Source organism: Sinocyclocheilus anshuiensis, unplaced genomic scaffold (assembly GCF_001515605.1).
Source record: "Sinocyclocheilus anshuiensis isolate Anshui unplaced genomic scaffold, SAMN03320099.WGS_v1.1 scaffold690, whole genome shotgun sequence".
NCBI lineage: Eukaryota > Metazoa > Chordata > Actinopteri > Cypriniformes > Cyprinidae > Sinocyclocheilus > Sinocyclocheilus anshuiensis.
The window spans coordinates 1,421,817-1,445,320 of NW_015547715.1; the positions used below are offsets into that span (position 1 = coordinate 1,421,817).

The 23,504-nt window shown below is 37.6% G+C and overlaps 1 protein-coding gene across 1 annotated transcript in view; it reads left to right on the forward strand.

Moving 5' to 3' along the window:
* The window catches only part of LOC107704169 (zinc finger SWIM domain-containing protein 6), an 85,592-nt gene that overhangs the window by 1,084 nt on the left and 61,004 nt on the right, over positions 1–23,504 (forward strand). The gene's annotated exons all lie outside the window — the stretch shown is intronic.

A 23,504-nucleotide genomic window follows, 5' to 3' on the forward strand; every position in this document is an offset into this window, starting at 1 on the left:
GGGGGGGGGGGGGGGGGTTATAGGATGTATAACCTATAACTGGATGTAGAGCTGTCATGTCAACTAAAATAGCAGGAATATTCGCGAATATTTGTGGTTATTGCAAACAAGACTCTGACTCTTGTTTTTAGCAGCGAAAACACTGTTGGTTTTGTATTTAGTGGGTGCGCATATCAAATAGCCGTCAGGCATCCCTATTGAAATTGACACTTTGTTCCCATTTTCATGTTCGTGTGTGTCTTTTCAGCTTTCTGTCACCCTCCAAAAGGAAGGGAAACAAAAGCGGCTTTTTAATTTCTTTCACTGCTTGTTAAGTGGAAAAGATTTGGGAAAGAGGTGGGAGGAACGGCGATTTAAAGTCGCAGTGTCTCGATTTCTTTTTAAATGTCCCCTAATAATATGCATACGTTCCAGCTGACCCTCGTGACGTCAGTGCGCGCCTGGAAATGGTCAAAGTAGCTGCGAACGCGATATTCAGCTCTGGCATGTAGTGATTCACCCGCTTTGTCTATTGCAACTTTATCCACCTTTGTTTTTAAAGTCCCCGCAATTGATTCCGTGGCTCTCCGCCCTTTGGAAACGACTCAAGATTTTAATCACATTAGTGCCTTTGCTTAATTCGAATTGTAATGCAATCAGTGAACTTAATTTTCGGCATGACCATTCCCCCCTCCTCCACGTTCGTAGCCCGCAAGAGAAAAGGTGCCTCAGCTGGGCTCTATGCCCTCACCCTTCAGCCAAAATGGGTTTGTGCTCTCAGGAAAATGCACACACTGGCCCATGTGTGTCTTCCCTGCCCGGAGCCTCTCGAGCGGCTGGCTGTCTTGGAAGATCAAGGGCTCTTGCCCTTTTTCCAACAGGCTACGTAGAGCTCTCTGCTTTTGATTCCGCTTTTTCCCGTTGTGTGCGCCTCATTCCGAGCTCCGGCGATGGGAAATGACAAGCCTGCGTGCACGGGGAGGGTTTCTTGGCTGATTGCATCCCAGTATGGAATGCTCTGCAAAAATAAAGCCAAGCGGCGATAAATAAAAGATGCAATCTTGCGATGCAGGCAGGGCCGGGGGGGTTGCTTCCAGTAGACCTGGATTAGCCCCGATAGGTAGAGCTCACCGTGACGAACGAGCCGAGACTGAATTCAGGACAGGAATTTGTTTTCCTTTCTGTCATATGCAGGGGGAGGGGATGCAATAAAGCGATATATTTCTCATAAATATGGCCGTGGCGTCCCTCGGCTGGCAGTTGGCCATGATACTCTATATTTGCATACCAAGGGCATCCGAGCAGCCCTCCTCTTTTAGTGCACGCAGGGAATGTTTATCGCATTACAGGATGTGTAGATGGTACATGCAGCACTGATCTTGGGGGAAAGTGTGTGTGTTTTCCTACACAGTTTGGTTGAAGCACTCTGCGGGACTATTGCACGGTTTGCTGTGGAAACGCTCTAGGTTGCAATTGCAAACCCAGTAGAAGTTATATATTTATTACCAGTGTTGATGCTTCTGTTGCTGTGGCTTGCGTCGTATTGATCACGCCGAGCACAAAAGGTCACGGGGTTCAAGTTCAACCCCCTTCTTTCCAGCCGTGTGTTGTGTTTCCATCTGTTAGGACTTTATTAGGCTGCCGATCAGTGATCCTATTAGTTTATAATCTGCCTTTTGCTGGTGATATGTTTGCTGTTAAAGATCAATAGGAATTAACCACAAATAGTGAAGTGACATGTGGCCAAGTATGGTGACCCATACTCGGAATTTGTGCTCTGCATTTAACCCATCCAAAGTGCACACACACAGCAGTGAACACACACACACACCGTGAACACACACCCAGAGCAGTGGGCAGCCATTTTTTGCTGCGGCGCCCGAGGAGCAGTTGGGGGTTCGGTGCCTTGCTCAAGGACACCTCAGTCATGGTATTGAAGGTGGGAGAGAGCGCTGTACATTCACTCCCCCCACCTACAATCCCTGCCAGTACGAGACTCGAACCCGCAACCTTTGGGTTACGAGTCTGACTCTCTAACCATTAGGCCACGACTTCCCCCAAAATAAACTGAAATACCATGTGATGCATGCCGTTTGATGTGTAATAACAATACTGAGGCGTGCCGCTGCAAAGATCATAGGTCTACATGTTATATGTCAGTACTTTCAGTTGGTGTAATAACTTAACAGTTAAATCTCAAAGCGAGCCAGTGATGTCATTTTCCATTATTATAGCTCGAGTCAGGATGTTTTGCGGCGTGTTCTCGGAAATGCTGGAGGTTTTTTTAAATTCTAGCATTGTAGATGTTAATGGCAGAACCATATGTGAGTCCCCGAGGTGTATTGATCAGATGAAGAAGACGGTGTCATAGCGGCGTAATGATATAACGGGACAAAATAAACTGATTTGTTGATTGATCTCGCATCAGAGGAGAGGCACCGTTCCATCAGCCTTATTAAACCAGAAAGGGTGTGTGTGTGTGTGTAAAGAATGAAAAATAGAGTGCTGCACATGCTCTAATGTGTGTTCCAGCTCACTGAGCCAGTGGAAAGAAAAGCCTTATGCCTGCGTTAACATTTCTGCCATTCATACACAGAAGTGCAAAATTTAAGATGTACAACTTAAATCTTACATGAGGCTGTTGCTTTTGGGGCTGTCAGAAATGCCATGTGCAAAGGCATCGGAGCTTCTAGTTTGGTAGATTCGAGGTCAGTGGGCCTGCATGTAATTGCTTTATGATGCTTTAAAAGATGTGTGACTTGTCTGCAGAAGTGCTGATACACACATTTGAGATGTTTTGAAGGAAGAGACCAAGATTTTCACCATTCAATTTTCTCATTTTGAAAAAATATTTGCTGTGGAAACAATTTTCACTCAGAAGCTGCTAGTAAATTTCACAAATAATTACAAAGAAACAGCAAGTAGCATTGAATTAAACATGAAAGTTAAAGACTGAAGTAGTATTTTCTTGTAAAACATACTTGAATAATCTTTATTTACAACTTCTAAAGATCATTTTTCACAGTGTAGAAGAAATTGAGTGTTGAAATATGTAAATTAATTAATGGGTAATGGACTTGGTATGCTATAATACTTCAATTCCTACAGTATATAATGTATGCGTACACATTTTTTGTATGCATACAATAGTCATGATGCAATACTTGATATGAAGTAATATTTGTCGTGATTTTTAATGTCTCTTTCTTTACTTTTTTTAATGAGACCGCTAAAATGTAGTAAATTTTTTTTTCTCAAAATTGGATTAAAAATGCAAAATAACAGTTTATTTCAAAGACGATTTCGTATTTGAAATGCATACTTCAATTTAAAAAGTTTGTTAAATAATACGTTCTGTTTCACATAATATTTAAAAAAAAAAATAGAATGATAGTAAGCTAATTTGCATAAAATACTCTACTGTATCCCACAATGCAATGTGGTTGACTTGATATTCAGCTGAACCTGAAGTAATTTCAGTCATAATTTTTAAAATCTCTTTGTTTACTAATTAGACTGCCAAAAAATGAAGTCCTTTTTTGCTCAAAATTAGATTAAAAAAATGCAAAATAACAGCAATAACAATAATTGGTTAATTATTTGACATGTATACTACAATTTGAAAAGTATATAATAAATCTTAAGTTCAGTTTCACATCGTATTTTAAAAAAATAGAATGCAGTTTTTCATAAATAAGCCTTTCATAATGTTCTTTTACAAATGCAGATAATGAGTAAGAAATGCTGCATGTTGTTATGTGAGGTTTTGTTATATTATTTTAGATCAGCATTAAATCAGATCGTATGGTCTGTCCGTAAACGCTACATTTTCCACAGCAGCTTTGAGAAGTCAGATTGACAGTAAGCCTACAGATTTGCACAATGTATTGAAAGTTAGTGCTCCACCCACAATGCCCTTTGATGTAGTTTGTGGTGGAGGGCATAAGCTCTGCTCTCTGCTGCAGGGTCTGCTATAAATTTAGACTGTAGTGTTCTTCACACGTCACGTGCTTCAGTTCAAAGGGTTGTTTAAGCAAGTCTACCAGAGCTTTATTACCAGCATTACCAGTAAAATAAAAAAAACAGCGATTCATTCTTGTGGAATTCTGTTCCAGAGATTTGGAGAGATACATTGCGAAATATCACATCATAACGAACCGCATATTGACTTCATCGTGAAGTTTAGCCTGAATGTTACATTCCAAACTACTGCTGCCACCCAAAGCACTCGATTTCAGCAAAACTAGACACCTGCAGTTGTCAAATGAAAGCTAGTCATCCTAGTTTGTATGCTCGGTTGAACTCAAATGTTTACATGCATGACAGACTCGATTTGTTGTGTTCGTCAAAGCAAAGATGGAGGATTCTGGCATTGAGCAAGCTCCTGTGCTCATCCATTCTGTGGGGAAGTTCAGAGGTTGTAGTAATGCGTAATGATGTGATGTGCATTTAAGTGATGTTGGTCGGAATAAAGTGGACTTGCTGGACATCTTCATATTTCTTTCTGTCTTTTCACTTCCCAATGAAGATAGGAAGCTTTTATAGTACAAAAAAAGATGCATTAGGTGTGTAATCAATGCTTTGTGCTTAAGTGTTCTCATGCTGCCACAGAGAATGATGGGAAATATAGTTTTGCATTATAAACCGGCGAAAAAATTTGTGATCTTTGCTTTGCTTGTAAAAGTTAAAATCCACAATGAAAACACAATATTATTCTGATTTGATTTGTATGATTTTTTTTATGAAAATCAGAAGTGCTTTGTTTTATTTTAAATGGCATCAAAATGTTAAAATTATAGTTCAAAATGAAAGTATAAGTATGATCATTATCAGTGAGCTTCTGATTGGATTTCTATGATTTAAAAAAAATTAAAACCAGACGTTTTTTATGAATTTGCGGTGCTTTATTTTATTTTAATAAGCACCAAATGTTAAAATGAAACCTTTATGATTAATATCAGTGAGCTTCTGATTTGATTTCTATGATTAGGCATTATAAGAATCTATGGCTGTCAAAAAAAAAATCGAATTTCGAATATTCGTCGAATTTAAAATAAAAATCCACATTCGAATGCAAAAACGTTGCATTCAAATTTTAGGTGTGCGTTAAGGAGGCTGCCTTATCAGTGGCGCACGAGATGCGATGACAATGTAAGCGTCATTGCATTTTAATGCTTTTGTTAGCCTATCCAGTTAAAGCCACTGGATGTGCCGCTGCTGTGTTGTTAATTGCAAATATTGCGGGAAAAGAGAACATCAATGCGGAGAAGATGTTGTTTACGTTAAAACTGAAACCAAGCCGTTCACACAGAACGCATATTTATCACATTTTCTAGAGGGACATCTATCACTGTTGCACTCGCGTCTCGCACAAAAGAGCCGCATGTTTAGAAAGCTATGTAAAATTAATGTAAATTCAACTTTGAAAAAACATAGCTCGAGACTTTATGGCGGGTTTTTTCCCCATCCCACTACATCTCATGTTTTTAAATGAAAAATTTACTATTTGTGCTTTGCTTTCGGCCCTTTGTATTAAACTATGCATACATACATGATGCTGTTTTGTTTATAGTTGTTTAAGCAACTTAATAATAATTGGTTTATAAACATTATTTTAAATATTATGCACTTTTTTCACAGATAGTCATGTTACCTTATGCTTTGAATAAACGTGCATTAGTAATATTTTGCTCGATGCTTATTTTAAATATTATGCACTTTTTTCACAGATAGTCATGTTACCTTATGCTTTGAATAAACGTGCATTAGTAATATTTTGCTTGATGCACCCTCTTGTGGCCTCAGGAGAGAAGCCAAAAGCTTTTCTTCACCCTAACTGAAATTATGCCTTTTAAATTAGAATATAATTCGAATTTTGATAATATTTAAGTACAAAATTCGAATTTAGTTTTTCAGCCATTTTGACAGCCCTATAAGAATCCGTTTGAATTAATTTGCAGTGCTTTCGTCAAAATACCCTAAAACTGCCAAAACGTTTATTTTTATTTTATAAGGTGAATAGTTCAGTCTCTAAGTTTTGTTGTGATGATCTGCATTCAGATTGTTGTGAAATGGAGACAAACGTAGACCAGTGACTACACGATCTATATCCAAATTGTTCATTTTGATTATTAATGTGAGCAGATTTAACTATTTATTGAACTTTGGTATCTTTAATCACATTGCTTTTATTGCTACTTGAGGTTGTAGAGATTTTACCCTGGTAAAGGGGGTTTGCAGCCGTAGTGAAAAACTGAAGCTCATATGTGTCTCAAACTTCTTCGTGAGATAAATGAAGTGCATCCAGTAAGCAGTCGGCAGTCATTTTCTGTAGCGTTTGACCTTGTTCTGGAGGATTGTAGTATTTCTCGGTATGGTAATATCTGTGCGTACTTCAGTTTGAGAGCTGCATCACGGTCAAGTATCTGGAGAGGATCAAGGAGTTTGACTTCGCAGAGCTTCCTCTCCACAGGATCACAGAGCAACGACAGGCTGCCTTAATATCATTATTTAATAGGCACCCTTCTCGTTTCTCCCTGTATTATTTTGTAGTGTAAAGTAAGATGTTACTCAGTAGCCACTTGCGTATGCATTTCAGACCATGATTGACTGGAACGTGCTCCGCTTCCCAGCATCTACATATTTGAGCAACATCCAGTGCCCTGGACGGGTGGAGTTTGGTCACAAGGCCTTGCCTGGGCCCTCTTTAAATGAATAACATGGCCATCTTAGATCACAAAAACTGATGTTTTTGGAATGGGTTTTGGAGAAAAAAGATTTGCATTGCAACATTGCAAACGTTTGCATTTTTTCTCACTATTTTTAATGCAATTTGAAATCAAGTTTAGCATGCATACATCCTTATTATTTACGTTTTGAACAAACGTGCTGCATGGCGTTGTGTTTGTTCTTCAGTTTAAAATGCATATGCAGTCAACAATGAAGAACTATTAATAAATAAATAAATTTTAATTGTTTTCATTTGTAATGTTTATTTATGGTATTTTGCATTGTTAATTCATGTTTGTTTATAGTACGTTAATGTTAATTCATGCCGCTTGAAATAATTGTAAAAATTGTAAAAAATAATTCACATTAACTATTAGCCATTGCATTAACTAACATTAACTATATTGCAAAGTGTCACAGTCTTCATTCTTCCATTTAAGATGCATATGTGGTCAATAATTAGCTATTTTTTCATGCATTATTTATTTAGTTCAATATTTTACATTTAGTTTTTTTTTTTTTTACAATTCGATCAATATATAATGCATTGGGTTGCATAACTAACATAGATTTTTTTTTATTAAATTTTTTTAAGTTTATTTATTTGTGGTATTTTGTATTGTTAATTCATTTTTGGTTAAAGGGTTAGTTCATCCAAAAATGAAAATTCTGTCATTAATTACTCACCCTCGTGTTGTTCCAAACCCGTAAGACCTTCGTACATTTTCGGAACACAATTTAAGATATTTTTGATGAAATCTGAGGGCTCTCTGACCCTCCCATAGACAGCAAGGTAACTACCACGTTCAAGGTCCATAAAAGTACCAAGATGATCAGCAAAATAGTCCGTGTGACATCAGCGGTTCAACTGTAAAGTTACGAAGCTACGAGAATACTTTTTTGCGCAAAGAAAACAAAAATAACGACTTTATTCTCTACTGTGTCACTTTGGACGCGCGTTCACGACAGTACCATGACGCGAGTGTAACGACTTTATTCCACATTTTCATCTCTACTGTGTCACTTTGGACGCGCGTTCACGACAGTACCATGACGCGAGTGTGTAGTGGTGCCGGCGCTGACCCAGATCCGGTGTGATGACGTCATCACGCCAGATCTGGATCAGTGCCGGCACACGCTCGCGTCATGATACTGTCGTACACTTGTGTACACTGCGTCCACACACTTTACGCATTAATGTTAACTTGTATAGCTAGGAAGTTCACGAAAATTGTGAATGAAAAAATAACAAAACAAGATATAAAAAATGCTTAATTTTAATTTCACGTAAATGTTACATTTAACTAATATTAACCATATTGTAATATTGTTCTTGAGTTTAAGATGCATATGCGGTCAGCAATGAATAATATTTATGTTTATTTTTTTGTTGTTTATTTATTTATGTTCTATATGTTAACATTTGTTAATGCATTTGGTATCATGAACTAACAATGAAGAATTTTAATTGTTTTAATTTTTAATGTTTATTTATGGTAGCTTGCATTGTTACTTGCTTGTTTATAATACATTAATGTATACAGCTTGAAATAATATGAAAATTGTAAATGAAAAAAAAAGAACATTAACCTAGTGTCACAGCATTCACTCTTCAGTTTCAGTGCATATGCATATGTGCTCCATCTGTGCATATGGTGTTGTCATATTAAGTTTGACTGCCCAGCGAATCTCTTTTAGTTATCTTATGGGTTATAGTGCGTTCTGCTTCTTATGGAATTCTCCAAAATTTCCTGTGCTGATGTGCAGCACTTAAGCCCTCATCTGTGAACATACGGAAGCTGTAGGTGTTTGTAGACGGCATGGGATGTTTTTGGATTGCGTTCAGGCCTGAATGAAGACACCTCGCCTTCATTTGCCGTCTCTCCCTGTCAATGTTTCCCTTCACTGTCTGAATCAATACGTTCAGCTAAAGATAATGGGTGATCATTCAAATGCATGGCAATAAGCGATGCATTTACTGTATTGAAAGAAGCTGTTGACATGCTTTTCTGTGCATTCATTGGGTGTTTATCAGCATTACTTTAAATGCAAATGGAATTCAATACTATTGGTACAGAATCAATTTTTATTCATGTGGCAGTGATTCTTGAGTTATACTGACTGAGCTGAAGTAGAGAGTTCAAGCACATGAACCCGAGGCCGCGCTCAGTAATTTCAAAAGGTTAGCTTTAGTTGTCTTTGAGAGGCTTTGAATCTTTAAGTAAGCTAGTGGCTTTAAGACCTGAGACTGAGAGAAAATATTTTGGACTTTTTTTTTTTTTTTGGTTAAGTATCGCCATTGAGATTGAGATGAAATTTAGTTTTGATTCATATCATTAAGTATTTTTCAGGTTTTTGTCTTGAAGTTGGCAAATCTCTGCTTTCTACATTGGCTTTATTCCAAATGGAAAACCTAGTGCTTAATGTACGCTGTAGATGCATTATGTAATAAAAACATTTCTGACATGCAATAATAAACATGTGACAACCTCATTATATTGTGTGTTTAGTTGTCAATACTTCACAATATGATTCAATTTGTTAATGCATTGGATATCATGAACTAACAATGAATATTTTTTGTAATTGTTTTAATTTTAAATTTTTGTGTATTATTGATGGTATTTTAGCATGGTTGATTCATGTTTGTTTATAATACATTACTGTTAATTTAAACAGCTTGAAATTATATAAAAACTGTAAATATTAACATTAACCTAGGTTAATAAATGCTACTCGTTTTATTTCATGTTAGCTTTTGCATTAACTAACATTAACCATATTGTAAAATGTTACCACTTAATTAAGCATCCGATTCTTCTCTTGAAAAACATTATTATTTAGCATTTTTCTTTCATGTTTGTGTAAAAATGTCTCTTTGCAGTCTAATCAAATCATTGTCATTTATTGTATAGAAGCTCAGAAGTTTGGAAAAATTAAGATGTTTTCAAAATGATTTTTGGAAGAAGTTTCTTATGCTCAGTTTTTGCTGCTTAATATTTTTGTAAAAACCATGATGATTTTTTTTTTCAAGATTCTTTGATGAGAAAGTTCAAAACGGCATTTATTTGAAATAGAAGTCTTTTGTAGTCTTTACTGTCACTTTTGACCAATTTAATGCGTCCTTGCTGAATAAAAGCGTTAATTTGATTTTTTTTTAAATCTTAACCCAAATTTTTTAATGGTGGCGTGTTTTCATTATTGATAATAATGAGAAATGTTTCAAATCACCATATTATAATGGAGTAATGATGCTGAAAATTTAACTTTGATCACAGAAATAAATTACTTTTTAAAATATATTCACATAGAAAACAGTTCTTTTAAATAGTAAAAATATTTAAGAATTTTTACTGTATTTTTAATCAAATAAATGCAGCCTTTATTAACACAAAAGGTATATTCTGCAGAAACAGTAAGAGTAGTATGCTATTCTGATCACAGCACAGATGCACTTCCCCTTTAAGAGCTTTTCTGTACTAACCTTCAACATGCACTTGGGCAAGGAGCATGGGAAGTCTAAATATCATTAGCTCATTCTCTGGTTTGTTTTATAGGGAGGCGTTTGATGGAGGAGCGAGCGTCTTTAATTGCTTTTAGGGCCGCATCTGTATGGGTTTTTTTGTTAGTTAATATTTAGTTAATCTCTAGACTCCAGACCTGCGGGAGAGTTTTCCAGCAGCTCTTCATCCATCTTGCGCTGATCTGTATTCCTCCAGCACCATTAACCTTCACCGAGGATGAGGAAGAGGGAGGCGAGTTTGTGGGGATACGAGGACTCTTTCTCTGCTCTGTTTGTTTTCCATTACACGCCTCTACGCCCGGCCTGTTCTCCTGGCCTGTGTTTGCAGCAGACATCAGGGCTCACCACAGGTCCATACGGCACCGGGACCTATATAAAGGCTCAAACGTCAGGGCCCAGTATTCCCACGCTCGCCGCGTTGGACCCGAATGTAGGGAATTACCTCAAAAGCCAGATTGCCTGTCCTGTCCCTAATCCAGGCTACAGCAAGACACTGGCAGCGGATCTGGATTTGGATGGAAACCCCGAAGCGCGCTGACGCACAAACCGGGTGAGTCTCGCAAGGAAACGGGCCGTCGGATCTCGCGACCTCTCGCGCGCACCATATGTTGATTTACGAGGGACGGCTAGTAGGTTATTTGTCCCGAACCCTCTTCTTTTTCGACGAGGGCCCGATCGGTCTTCATTATCTAGGCCGCAGCTGAGACCTGGAAAAGGCGCGGTGATGAATGAGACCTTTAAGCTCACATTAATAGCTAACTATTGCTCATAAGGAGCTTTAGAGTGGTGCTCTCTGCTTGATTGGTGCGCCGCTCTTTGTGTGTCTTTGAAGGCGACGAAGAGCGTTTTGAGTGCTTGTGCTGCTTTTGGAATGATAAAGCCACTATTTTGCGGGTTTTGGGTTGCTCAAAGACTGTTAGGAGGCCTCTAGATTGGTAAAGTGCTACAGACTTTGAGGTGTGGAGTCCATAGAGGGACCAAAATGTTCAGTATTGTAAAGATTGACCCCAAAAAAGTTTTGTGATGATTTACTCATCCTCAGGCTCCAATAATGAAATAAAGCACAATAAAAATAGTTCCTAGAACCCATGCACTATATCCCTTATCTTCTCATGATATATGATAATTTTTTGTGAAGAACAGGCTCAAATTCTGTTGCGTCTATTTTACACATGCTCATATTTATACTTGACGTTTGAGTAGAAGTTTGGGGTCAGTAAGTGATTTTTTTTAAGTGACAAACCTGAAGTGACAGTAAAGAAATTTATAATCTTACTAAAGATTTCTATTTCAAATAAATGTTGTTCTGTTTTTAACTTTCTGTGCATCCAAGAATAAAATAATCATTGTTTCCACAATATTAAATGTATTCAGCATTGATAATAATCAGAAATGTTTCTTGAGCAGCAAATCAGCATATTAGAATGATTTCTAAAGGATCATAATGATGCTGAAAATTCAGCTTTGCGTACCAGGAATAAATTACATTTTAAAATGTATTCAAATACAAAAAAGTTCCTTTAAATTGTAGTAATGTTTCCCAATATTGCTGTTTTTATGGTATTTTTGATCAAATATATGCAGCCGTGGTGAGCATAAAAAAAGACTTATTTCCAAAACAATAAAAAATCTTACAGACCTCAGACTTTTGAATGTCTTTTGCATGTCATATTCATTCATTTTAGTCAATTTAATGTAATTTTAATAGATACAAATAACGTCATGTATATTCTTTGTTTTAGGTCATTCATTGTCTGTTTTCATCTGTTGTTGCAGAGAGAATTCAATTTTCAGTTCAGTTCAAGTTTATTTGTATAGCGCTTTTCACGATACAAATCGTTGCAAAGCAGTTTTACAGAAAATTAAGTTTCTACAATATATTTAGTAGTAGCTTGTCAGTGGTGACTGTCAAATTGATGTACAAATGGCAGAAATGTACGGAAAAATTCCGTTAATGACGTAACCAAACAGAAGATGAACACTATAGGGCTGTCAAAATGGCTGAAAAACTCAATTCGAATTTTGTATTGAAATATTATCGAAATTTGAATTATATTCGAATTTAAAATGCATAATTTTAGTTAGGGTGAAGAAAAATTTTGGACCAATAAGTAATATCTCCGTCTTATCCGAATTCAATAGGAGAAAATTATTGATCATCCAATCTTTAACATTTTTAATACACTCTGTTAGCTTAGATCATTTAGAAGTTTCATCTAATCTTGTTGAGATATATAGTTGAGTATCATCAGCATAACAATGGAAACTAATTCCGTATTTTCTAATAATATTGCCAAGGGTAACATGTATATTGAAAATAGCAGAGGACCTAGGACAGATCCTTGTGGCATATTTTACTGGTGATAATTGAGATGACTCCCCGTTTAAATAAACAAAGTGGTAGCGATCGGACAGGTAGGAAATAAACCATCTTAAAGCCTGCCCTTGAATACCCATATAGTTTTGTAATCGTTCTATGAGTATGTCATGATCTATAGTGTTGAACGCAGCACTAAGATCAAGTAAAACTAGCAATGAGATGCAGCCTTGGTCTGACGCAAGAAGCAAGTCATTTGTAATTTTAACAAGTGCAGTTTCTGTGCTATGGTAGGGCCTAATTCTTCATAGAGATCATTTTTTTGCAGGAAGGAGCACAATTGAGCAGACACAACTTTTTCAAAACTTTTAGACAAAAACTGAAGATTTGAAATGGGTCCGTAATTTGCCAGTTCATTAGGATCTAGTTGTGGTTTCTTAATAAGAGGCTTAATAACTGCCAGCTTGGATTCCATACAATATAATTAAATCTAGCATATGAATAAAACGATGAATGGGCCCGGTGACGTTTTGCTTGACTCCAAAAGAGTTTATTAGGTCAGTAAACGCAAGTCCTAATGCATCATTTGTATTATCAACGTGAATGTTAAAATCTCCGACAATTAGCGCTTTATCAACAGTAACCAATAGGTCTGAGAGGAAATCTGCAATTCTTTTAGGAAATCTGTATATGGCCCTGGTGGTCTATACACAGTAGCCAGAGCAAGAGATACGATAGATTTCTTTTGCATATCTGACATTAAGCAGAAGTATTTCGAATGTGTTAAACCTGTATCCTGTTTTCTGAGTAACATTGAGAATATCACTATATATTGTTGCAACACTGCCGCCATGACCAGTCTGACAGGGCTCATGCTTATAACAGTAGCTTGGTGGAGTAGACTCATTTAGAAAAATATAATTATTTGGTTTGAGCCAGGTTTCAGTCAAGCAGAGTACATCAAAACTATTATCTGTGATCATTTCATTTACAATAACAGCTTTGGGTGCGAGTGATCTAATGTTTAGGAGCCCAAACATTAAAAATAGTTTTTGTTCATTTATTTAGCATTTTCCAGTTTAATCACGATCAGGTTTTTTCTAGATCCTGCATTAGATTTATATTTTGACCTCACTATTCGGGGAACAGACACAGTCTTTATAGATTGGACAGCGCAAGTACTTCTCTCATTTAAGCGGGTAGAACAAATGTATGAACAAAGTCGTGAACACATTCTGACTAGCGCGTACCTTAGTTAAGATTCGCTATTCATATACTAGATTAATTCTATGTTTAAAGATGCGTTTGGGTGAGTTAATTAACCTGCTAGTAAAGTGCTTTAGTTTACCGGTTTCAGCTCATGCAACTTGAGTGGGTCAGTCCTCGTCGTTATTGATTATGATTGGATAATTTGAAAAACGAAAACTATTCTTTCTTGATTTTTTTTTGCCTGATTTTTGGAGCCTGGCAGTACTACTTTTGTTTTATGGAAAAGAGCAGCTTTGACATTCTGCTTAATATCGCCTTTAGTAAAAAGAAAAGAACACAGGTCTGAGGGTGAGTAAGAAATCACGTGATTTTAATTTGGGGGTGAATTCTCCCTTTGAAGAGCCCAGCTGTGAGCGTGTAGAGGAGGAGCTTGGCGCGGTACGTTTGATGATCATATAGCGGGCTGTGACAGAGGGGCTGTTATTTCCCTTTTCTCTTGTTTTTCTTCTCTGTCTAAGCGTGGTTAACCTTACCACGGAGCAGAGCTAGCAGCTGTGCTCCTGACGATCAGTTTCAAAAGCAAACCCGGGTCACCACTTATCCACCATTTCCTGCTGCAGCTCCCCCTTCTGGGACCCATGTGCTGGATAGACTTACACACACTCACCTCCTCCTCCGCCCCTGCCTTCTGTCTGCTCGTCGGCTCTAATGAGCTATGAAGAACAGGACACCGAGAGTTTAACCTCCCCCGTTCAAATGGCCCATCTTTAGGTAAACAAAACAAACGCAGGCTCCTTCAGGGGCCGCACATGCTCGCACAGGCCCTTCGTGCCCCGTGTGAATCGCTGTTGTTGATCCAACGCCTCGCCCATCTCAGTCTCACCCTTCATTCGCCCCATGGAGAAATGAGCGCCAGTGGGTGCGAGAACCAGAAGATCCTGAAATCAAACAGGTTGAAATGTATCACAAAGCACAGGACTGGTGACGCGCCGCACGAGATGAACGTAGGCTATTTGGTGTGAGCGCCTGGCAAGAAGTGTGTGTTTGGGGGCGCAACGAATTGAACGTGAATCACATTTGGGCCCATTTACTTCCTTAATGCACATTTATAGTTTTGTGAATGATTCATCAGTTATTCACAAAAATGTGCTTGTTATTGTAACCTTTCTTTACTTTCCTTATTAGCTGCGTCAACAATCCCTCATACTTTTTCATTCCCTCCCCTGTTGCCAGTGTTATTTTAGTGTTATTTATGCACTTTTGTAGTTTTCATTCATTTTTCGTTTTAACTTTTCGTTTTAATTTTAATTAGTTTTTATTAGTGTTTTTATATTTTTTTGTAGCTTTCAATTTTTTATTTCGGTTTTAGTTTGTCATTTTAGTACTTAAACGTAATTTATCAAAATTAAAATTTCTACTTTTAATTTTAAGTTTTTCATCTAATATTTAAATTCTATTTCCTTTTAGTTTTATTTAAAGGGGTCCTATTATGCTCTTTTACAAAGTCTTGATTTTGTTTTGGGGGTGTACTAGAACAGGCTCTCATACTAGGTTGTTCGAAAAACACATTATTTTTCACATATTTTACATTATTACAACACCTCACTCCCCAGTCTGGCATGAACGCTCAAATAGTTCCTGTCTCAAATGAAGGCCCGCCTTCTGAAATACGAAATGTGTTGTGATTGGTTAGCTGGGCCAGTGTGTGCTGTGACTGGCAGCACTCGGCACCTGGTCGGGAAATGTCACGCCCCTTACCATAGCCGCCTGCGAGCTTCAGTGTAAATATTGCGTCAAAATCAAATCAATTTGAACCACTCTTAAGTTTGTCTGCCTTGGGAAAGCTAGCGTGTCTCCGACATAGTGATAACACTCGTTGCCTTCTGTAGTGCAGCTCAACCAGGTCTCGTCACATTCGTCGATATTTGTGATATCACAAATCCCGGAAAATATGCGTTGTAGTCCAAACGAGTCGTTCGTTGTAGTTTTTGAAAAGTGATTTCTGTTAAATAAAATATCTCCTTTAGAAGTGGACTTTGAACTTTGTAACTTTGCAGATATTTTTTATGCTCTAACAGCAACATTACAGACTAACTAAAGTTGAAAAAGTGAAAAAGCATAATAGGACCCCTTTAAAATGACATAACATAACATAAATAACACTGGCTGTTGTGAACAGTTTTCACTATCCAATGAATTCCTGCGGAAAAAAATCATGTTTTTTGTCACTAAATATCGTTTTACTCACTAACCTGTGAGATTACAAAAGTAAAACGAGTTGTGAGCATCGTTTAATGTTGACTTTTTAGTGTTTAGGGATCAGTATCTACTTTGAGGCTGCTGTTAAGGGTATAATATTCAAATATCTGAATTAAATTCAATCTGATTAAATATGACCATAAAAGTGACGTCATTTCAATTTTAGTTTGTTTTAATTTTATGTGTTTGTCATTTTTATTAATGTGTTTTTTATATTTCTGTGTAACTTACCCTTTTTTTTTTTTGTAGCTTTAGTCATTTTAGTACTTATTTTATTTCAGTTTGTTGCCAAGGTAACTTTTTCTTTTTAAGTGTGTTTTTTTTAATCTAATATTTATATTTGATTGAAATTTGACTATTTCAAATGACTGAAAACCAATTTTACTTAACAATAAAACTGGCTGTTGTGCACATTTTTCACTATCCAATGAATTCCTGCGGATAAAATCATGTTTTTTTGTGACTAAATGTCTTGTTTTACTTTGAGTTGGGAGCGATGTTTTATGTTGACTTTTTAGTGTTTAGGGCTCAGTATCTACTTAAAGGCTGTTTTTATGGTTATAATATCAAAGTCTCTGATGAAATAGGGTCAAAGACGTGACGCGTAGATTCTCTATGGCAGGTGATTGTTTTATTGTTTTCGTGTGTGTGTGGTGGTGTGTTTTCCCATCAGGTTTTGAAATACGGCTGCCAGACGGGGGAAATGGAAACGCTTCGGCACTGCGGCGGCTCAATTTGCTTGCCGAGCCGGAGTATGCAAACTATTGACAGGCCTTTATCATTTTTACATACTGGAGTGCGGGAGGCAGTAGTGTGTCATTTCGCTGGCAGAGCCCAAAACCTTCCGAGATTTATGGGCGGATAAGCAAGACGAATGGATGGGCCTGACTTCCTCCGCTGAGCGCCTTCCTACGGCAGAATATGCCATAAATGACATATTTAGCACTGTGAGAATTGGGTGGCATCCATTAATTTAGCGTGGGTATTGACAATGCCTTGAAAACGGGGGGAAAGAGGCTTGTTGTGAACTGTAATAATGATTGTAATTCCATCCGTGAGCTGCGAGAAAAGCTACAAAACGGAATAGGATTCAGAAATAGTGTGCGGCATGACAAATCGTCCGTGCCAAACCAAAAGGGTTAGCAGTCTGTAAATTACACCCGGAGAAAGAAAACAAAAGGTTGGGAGCGTTTGGAAATGCATTTATTTTTGACGTCAGTTCACCAGCATGTAATCTGACTTACTCCTACAAGATGGAATTGTGCAAAATTGCTTGTAAAAGACACCGTGAGCCTTTGTTTAGTTTGTAGCCTCTTGCCTAACCTGAACGATTAGTCTTTGTGTTTGGGATGAAAGGTGAAGTCATCGGCGCATTAAGTTGACGTTAAGTGAATGAATTGTTCGAGACATGCTGTAAGATAAGCGAACAAGTCATTCTTTGTGTTTGACTCCGCTACAAGCCTGCTTTTGTGCCTCGTAAGAGTTCACAGCACCCCCATAAAACCAGCTAGTGAGTCAGTAACTGTTCAAACGTGGTTTGCAGTGGCTCATATCCTCTAAACGAGTTTTTCTGGGTAAGGAATCATTTAACACCAGGCCAGAAATCTTTAAGAACTCCCCAGTAAGCATTTTCTCTCAGAAACACAAGTAATATGTTTAACATTAAGGAAAATCGGTCTGCGGTTTTGTGACGGGCGGCCACACTGGCATAGCAGGACTTTACAGTAAGTCTGCTGTGACTTTGACACGCTTTTAAAAAGTTCTTGAGTGGAGCACAGCTGTGCTCATTGTATACACACACACTTGGCTGCCAGCAGGCGTGGGTGGCGTTTGCATTACTAAGGTTTTGGCATGCTTATCTCTGACAAGGTTAAAATTTTAAATGGGCATTGTGTCACAGCACCCTGCATCTTTGGAGAAGAAACGGCTGAAATACTCTTAAAATCTTGAAATACTCTTGAAATACATACTTAAACTTTTGGAGATTTGTTGCAAGTGGTTATGAAAGGCAAAGGGCTATTTTACTCTCAAGCATTGGGTCATTGGTTTTGTTTCATTTTATGCTGTGTTCACATGTCGTCAAAGCTGTTTACATTCTCAGACTCAGAAATTACTCATTTTCTATTGCTGAAGATGATCTATGGGCGGTTGTGTTGTTGATGATGGCAAAACTACTTTAGTGTCTTTGATTATGTCTGTTTTATTGATCATCTTGGACTTTTTGTCCAGTACGAGAATACGAACATCCACCTACATTGAAATACTATGCAAAAATGTGACTTCTTTATGAGTTTTAAACATTTTCTTTTTTGACGTGTTTTTCATTAAAGGGGTCATATGATGTTGCTAAAAGGAACATTATTTTGTGTATTTGGTGCAAAAAACACATTCTTTTCCACATACTGTACATTATTGTTTCTCCCCAATGCCCCACCTTTCTGAAAGGCGTTGATTTTTACAAAGCTCATCGGTCTGAAAAGCGAGGTGTGCTCTGATTGGCCAGCTGTCCAGTGCGTTGTGATTGGCCGAATACCTCAAGCGTGTGACGGAAATGTTACGCCCCTCACCATATTGTGATGATGCCCTGTCCGGCCGGAGCAACGAGACAAAAACATTCAAACCCATTATAAACGAGGCATTTTTGGAAGACCAAAGTATTTTCACTTTCGCAACGAAACACACAGGGTCTTCACAACTTGGTGGCGGTGGTGGCAGCAACAATAAAGTTATGCCTTCTTTCTTTGCGTGAACATTTGGGTGGTGTTATGCAAATCTTCCCACATTGTGACGTAGACATGTGGGGGCGTGTTTAAACGAGCCGTTTTAGGAGGGCGTGGACCAGTCTTAACTTTTATAAAGAATATCTCTTTGGGTTTGAGACTTTAGTCTTTGCAACTTTAGGGATCTTATCTATTCACAAACAGCTTGTAACACTCCAAAGAGAAAGGAAAACTTGAAATTGCATCATATGACTCCTTTAAAAATAAACCTTAAAACAAGATACATGTATTTGAAGCAACACTGCATAAGATATTAAGACTTGTGGATATCAAGAGTGTATTTTGTGTTGTTGCACTGGCAAATTTTTACACTTGTTTTTAGCTTGTTTATACTTAAATGTATTAAGACATTAATATTACTCATATTAAAGAGCTATGAAAACAAGTCTTAAAATCTTATGCAGTTTTGTTTCTCAAGTAAATTTTTCTTGTTTTAAAGTTTTTCGGATATGTTTTTTTTTTAATAGAAAACAAGATTCATCAATGATTTTTAGATGTTATAGCTGTAAAATAAGACAAAAATACTAAATACACATTAAGAACTTTTTTTGCAGTGTAGCAAATTATGATTCATGGCTATGATGTTAACTTGTCACAAGCACTTTGATATGCTACTTCCTGTTTAAGTAGGAAGTATGTCAACACAAGGAAGATTTTACGGGGTCTTTAATGTATTCTCTTGCTTAATATTTAATAACAATGCACCAGGTACATCTGCAAAATTTTGGTGAAAATTTGCCTGCAAAAAGTTTGTTATCAGTAGTGTAGCGATGTACCGTTCACACAGAAGTCACTTTCAGCTGTCTTTTGGTCAATGTGGTGAATTTGCGTGGCGAACATTTTCGCACTCACATGAAACTCTCGATTACATGGATTTCTATTAAAATGACTGGATTTTGGGAAATTTCGCCAGACAACTGTAAATGTAATTGCACCTTAACACTGGCTTTATAACATGATGTATCAGTGAGCTGCTACCTTTCTGGTTATTTACAAATTGGAAACTTGAATTCGTATTCAACAAAGAACATTTTTTACTAGTCACAAACTTGTGATTCTGACATTGGCTTGACTGCTGTTCACATTGAAATAATTCAGTACCGAATAGATGACGGTCGCCAGTTAGAACCGCAGCTGCGGAGAGAAAATATAAGCGGGCTGCTGACAAAACCCTGGGGGATCTCGGCAGGCTTCAGCTGTCTCCGCGACGCACACAGAGAATAATGGATCTGTTTGTGTTGTGCTCTGAATGACACATTGGTCCCAATTTATAGGTTCTAACAGTGTGCTCGCACTAAAACCGTTTGTGTTAATGCACCTTTGCAGATTACCAATACTGATACGATCTGGGCACAGCACATCTTTGTTTGCTGTCGGTTTCTGCGGCGTCCTTCTGGGAAGTGGCCGCATGTGCCTCCAGGACTGATCACACACTGGGAATTAGGTCTGACACGCACATGGCTGGTTGGCTGGCTTGTTCGCTCTGTCTCCCTCTCTTTCTCTCTCTCGCTTGCTCGATCCGGGGGAGGAGGTGTGGAGGGGTGGAGCTTGGCAGCAAAATTCCTTCTTTGTGCTGCAGTTGTAGGCCCAGCTTTGTCTCGAATTTCATGTTGGTTGATGTTGCAGGCTGAGAACATGTGTGATCGTTAGCTTTAAAAATGAGCCGTGTGGCTAAAATGAGCAGTGGCGGAGCCTGTGCCACAAAACCCATCTCCTTAGCCATGTTCCAGCGGGCACAATGAGGGCTTGGTGTGACAGCCTGTCGCCATGCCACTCTGCCCAATGGCTCCAGCTGCACGTTGGTCCCGTTCCCGCTATGCGAGAGGGCTTTTCCAGATGGAATGAGTCCACCTTCCACTTTCCCCTCAGACAGGAATGTGCCATCTCCCCGCTGGATTCGAGCTCAGGTTTTGGCCATTAACCTCTACAAACAAATGACAACTGGCTCTTTTGATCAGCCCAAGTGGGAGCATATGTGGCGGGATGCTCTTTCTTCTTCTACCGAACCAGAAGGACCGGACGTTGTTTATAACCTCCTTCCTTTGTCTATGAGCCGATGCCGCATGTGGTGCCAATTGAGAATCTTTTTCTGTCGTAATAACTCTTTCCAGTCAGCTTTGAACAAACTTCTTTGAAAAGTTTCTGTTAACAGGAAGTGCAGCTGAGTAGCTGAAGAGCGCTAAACGGCCTGTTGAATATGACTGTCTTGACCGCCAAGGTGACAGACTCTTGTTCAAATTTGATTGTTTTTTTTCCTGCCTATTTATGGAGCCTGCGCACCTGTTGGAATTAAAGATGTCAAGGGTCGTACTGCTCTGTTTGTGCCCTGCCCCCAGTCTCTGAGCAGCAAGTGTTCAATTGTGCAGGTGGAGCAACACCGGCGGCTCTCAAATGTTCTGGGGCAGTTGACTTTAAAGTGACAGACTGTTGACAGGTTTTACCCCAACTGCGCATTGCTAACAGATAGCTTTAATTAACATGCCTGCTCTTGGGCTTGTTAAATAGCATTGGCCTTTTGGGAATTCCACTATATTCCAATGTGTGTATGCAATGTTTTAAGTCCTTTTGAGGTGGTTCACTCTTTTTAATTTTAATATAATATAAATTAAATATTGAATATTTAAAAAATAAAACATTGATTTTAAAAATGTGTACAACATTTATTTTATAAATTCAATTTATAATTTATACATTTATTTGATTTATACATTTAATTTATAAAATTACATATTTATTTCAACATATTGGCTCAAACAATTTTTAAAAATGTTGTTTAAATACATTGACAGCTCTATAGACAAAATGTAAATATGTATATGTCAGTGTTGATTGATGTAATATTGACTTTAAACAACTCAATTCCAAACAGAGATCTGTAGGTTAACTGTAAACACAAGCTCTTTCCAGCTAATATCACTATCAGCCAGTGTTTGCATTTGAAATGTTTTTTCCCCCTCCGTTTCTATTATCTGATATAGGCGTAGCTGCTGTTTCCGTTCATATTTTCATTGTCAAAAAATGTATTTGGAATTTTATAGCCTTAAATTTCAGTGCATTTCTAAATATTGTAACCATAACATTTTAAATGATTAATAAAAACTGTCAGCAGTTATATCTTATTTTGCATCTATATTGTATATTTGACCTATGTTTAAAAAAACTATTTTTTAAGTCAATTGAAAATGTTGGCTACATATTAAGCTTTGTCGTTTTTTATTTTATTTTTCAAACTGAAATAGAAATGAAGAGTTTATTTTTTTTAGCTTTTATGACACATTTATGACAACATAAAAGATGCTTTTTTATGTTTTTATTTCAATTAAATTTTTTTTATTTTATAATTGTATTATTTCTTGAAATTACTGCTTTTTGCTGTAGGTCCCTGCAAGTTTTTGATATCTTCTTTAATCTAACACAGTATTTCAGTTCATTAGTTCACTAATAGTGGGTCCAAAACCCGAAATAGGGGTGTCTGAAATAGGAAAACCTGTCAAATGTGTGTTGTTTGAGGTGCCTCCAGGAACCAGGTTGTGAAATGCAGCTTTAGATGATTTCAGTAGGAAGATTGTAACTTCTGTCCTGGCACGCATGGCCTTTTTTTCTGCTGTAACCCGAGATTTTTATAATGTTTCACTTCCTCTATCGTCCCACGCGAGGCAGGCTGATGTATATTTATGAGGTTCATGAGTGTAGAGGTTTTCTCCTCTGATCTGTTGGCAAAGGTCTGAGGGCAGAAGGCATTCTTTTGACATTTCCCTTCAAAAGAATAATTTCAGAGGGTGATTTCGCTCTCTTTCAGTATCGAACGCTGTTTTGTTTAGCTGTTCACAGGTACTCGTGCTCCGCCCTTCATTGATTAACCCGTTAAGTGTTTGGTTTTGTTAATGAACACTAGGGCTGTCAAAATGGCTGAAAAACTCAATTCGAATTTTGTACTTAAATATGATCAATATTCGAATTTAAAAGGCATCATTTCAGTTAGGGGGAAAAAAGCTTTTGGCTTCTCTCCTGAGGCCACAAAGAGGGCGCATTGAACAAAATAATATGCACATTTCTTCAAAGCATAATAAAATAACACGACTATCTTTGAAAAAAGTGCATAATGTTTAAAATAATGTTTATAAACCTTATATAATTAAAGTTGCTTAAACATTTAGAAACAAAACAGCATCATGCATGTATGTATAGTTTAATACAAAGGACCGAAAACCAATCACAAAGAGTACTTTCTTCATTTAAAAACATGAGATGTAGTGGGATGGGGGGAAAAAAACGCCATAAAGTCTTCAGACATGTTTTTAAAAAGTTGAACTTGCATTCATTTTTACATGGCTTTCTAAACATGCGGCTCTCTTGTGCGAGACGCGAGTGCAACGGTGATAGTTGTCCCTCTAGAAAATGTGATAAATATGCGTTCTGTGTGAACGGCTTGGTTTCGGTTTTGACGTATACAACATCATCTCCGCATGGATGTTCTCTTTTTCCGCAATATTTTGAATGAACAATGCAGCAGCGCCGCATCTAGTGGGTTCAACTGGATAGGCTAACAAAAACATTAAAATGCAATGACACTTGCATCATCGTCGCATTTCGTGCTCCACTGATAAGGCTGCCTGATGCACACCTAAAATTTGAACGTTTTTGCATTCGAATGTGGATTTTTATTTTAAATTTGACGAATATTCGAAATTCGATTTTTAAAAAAATT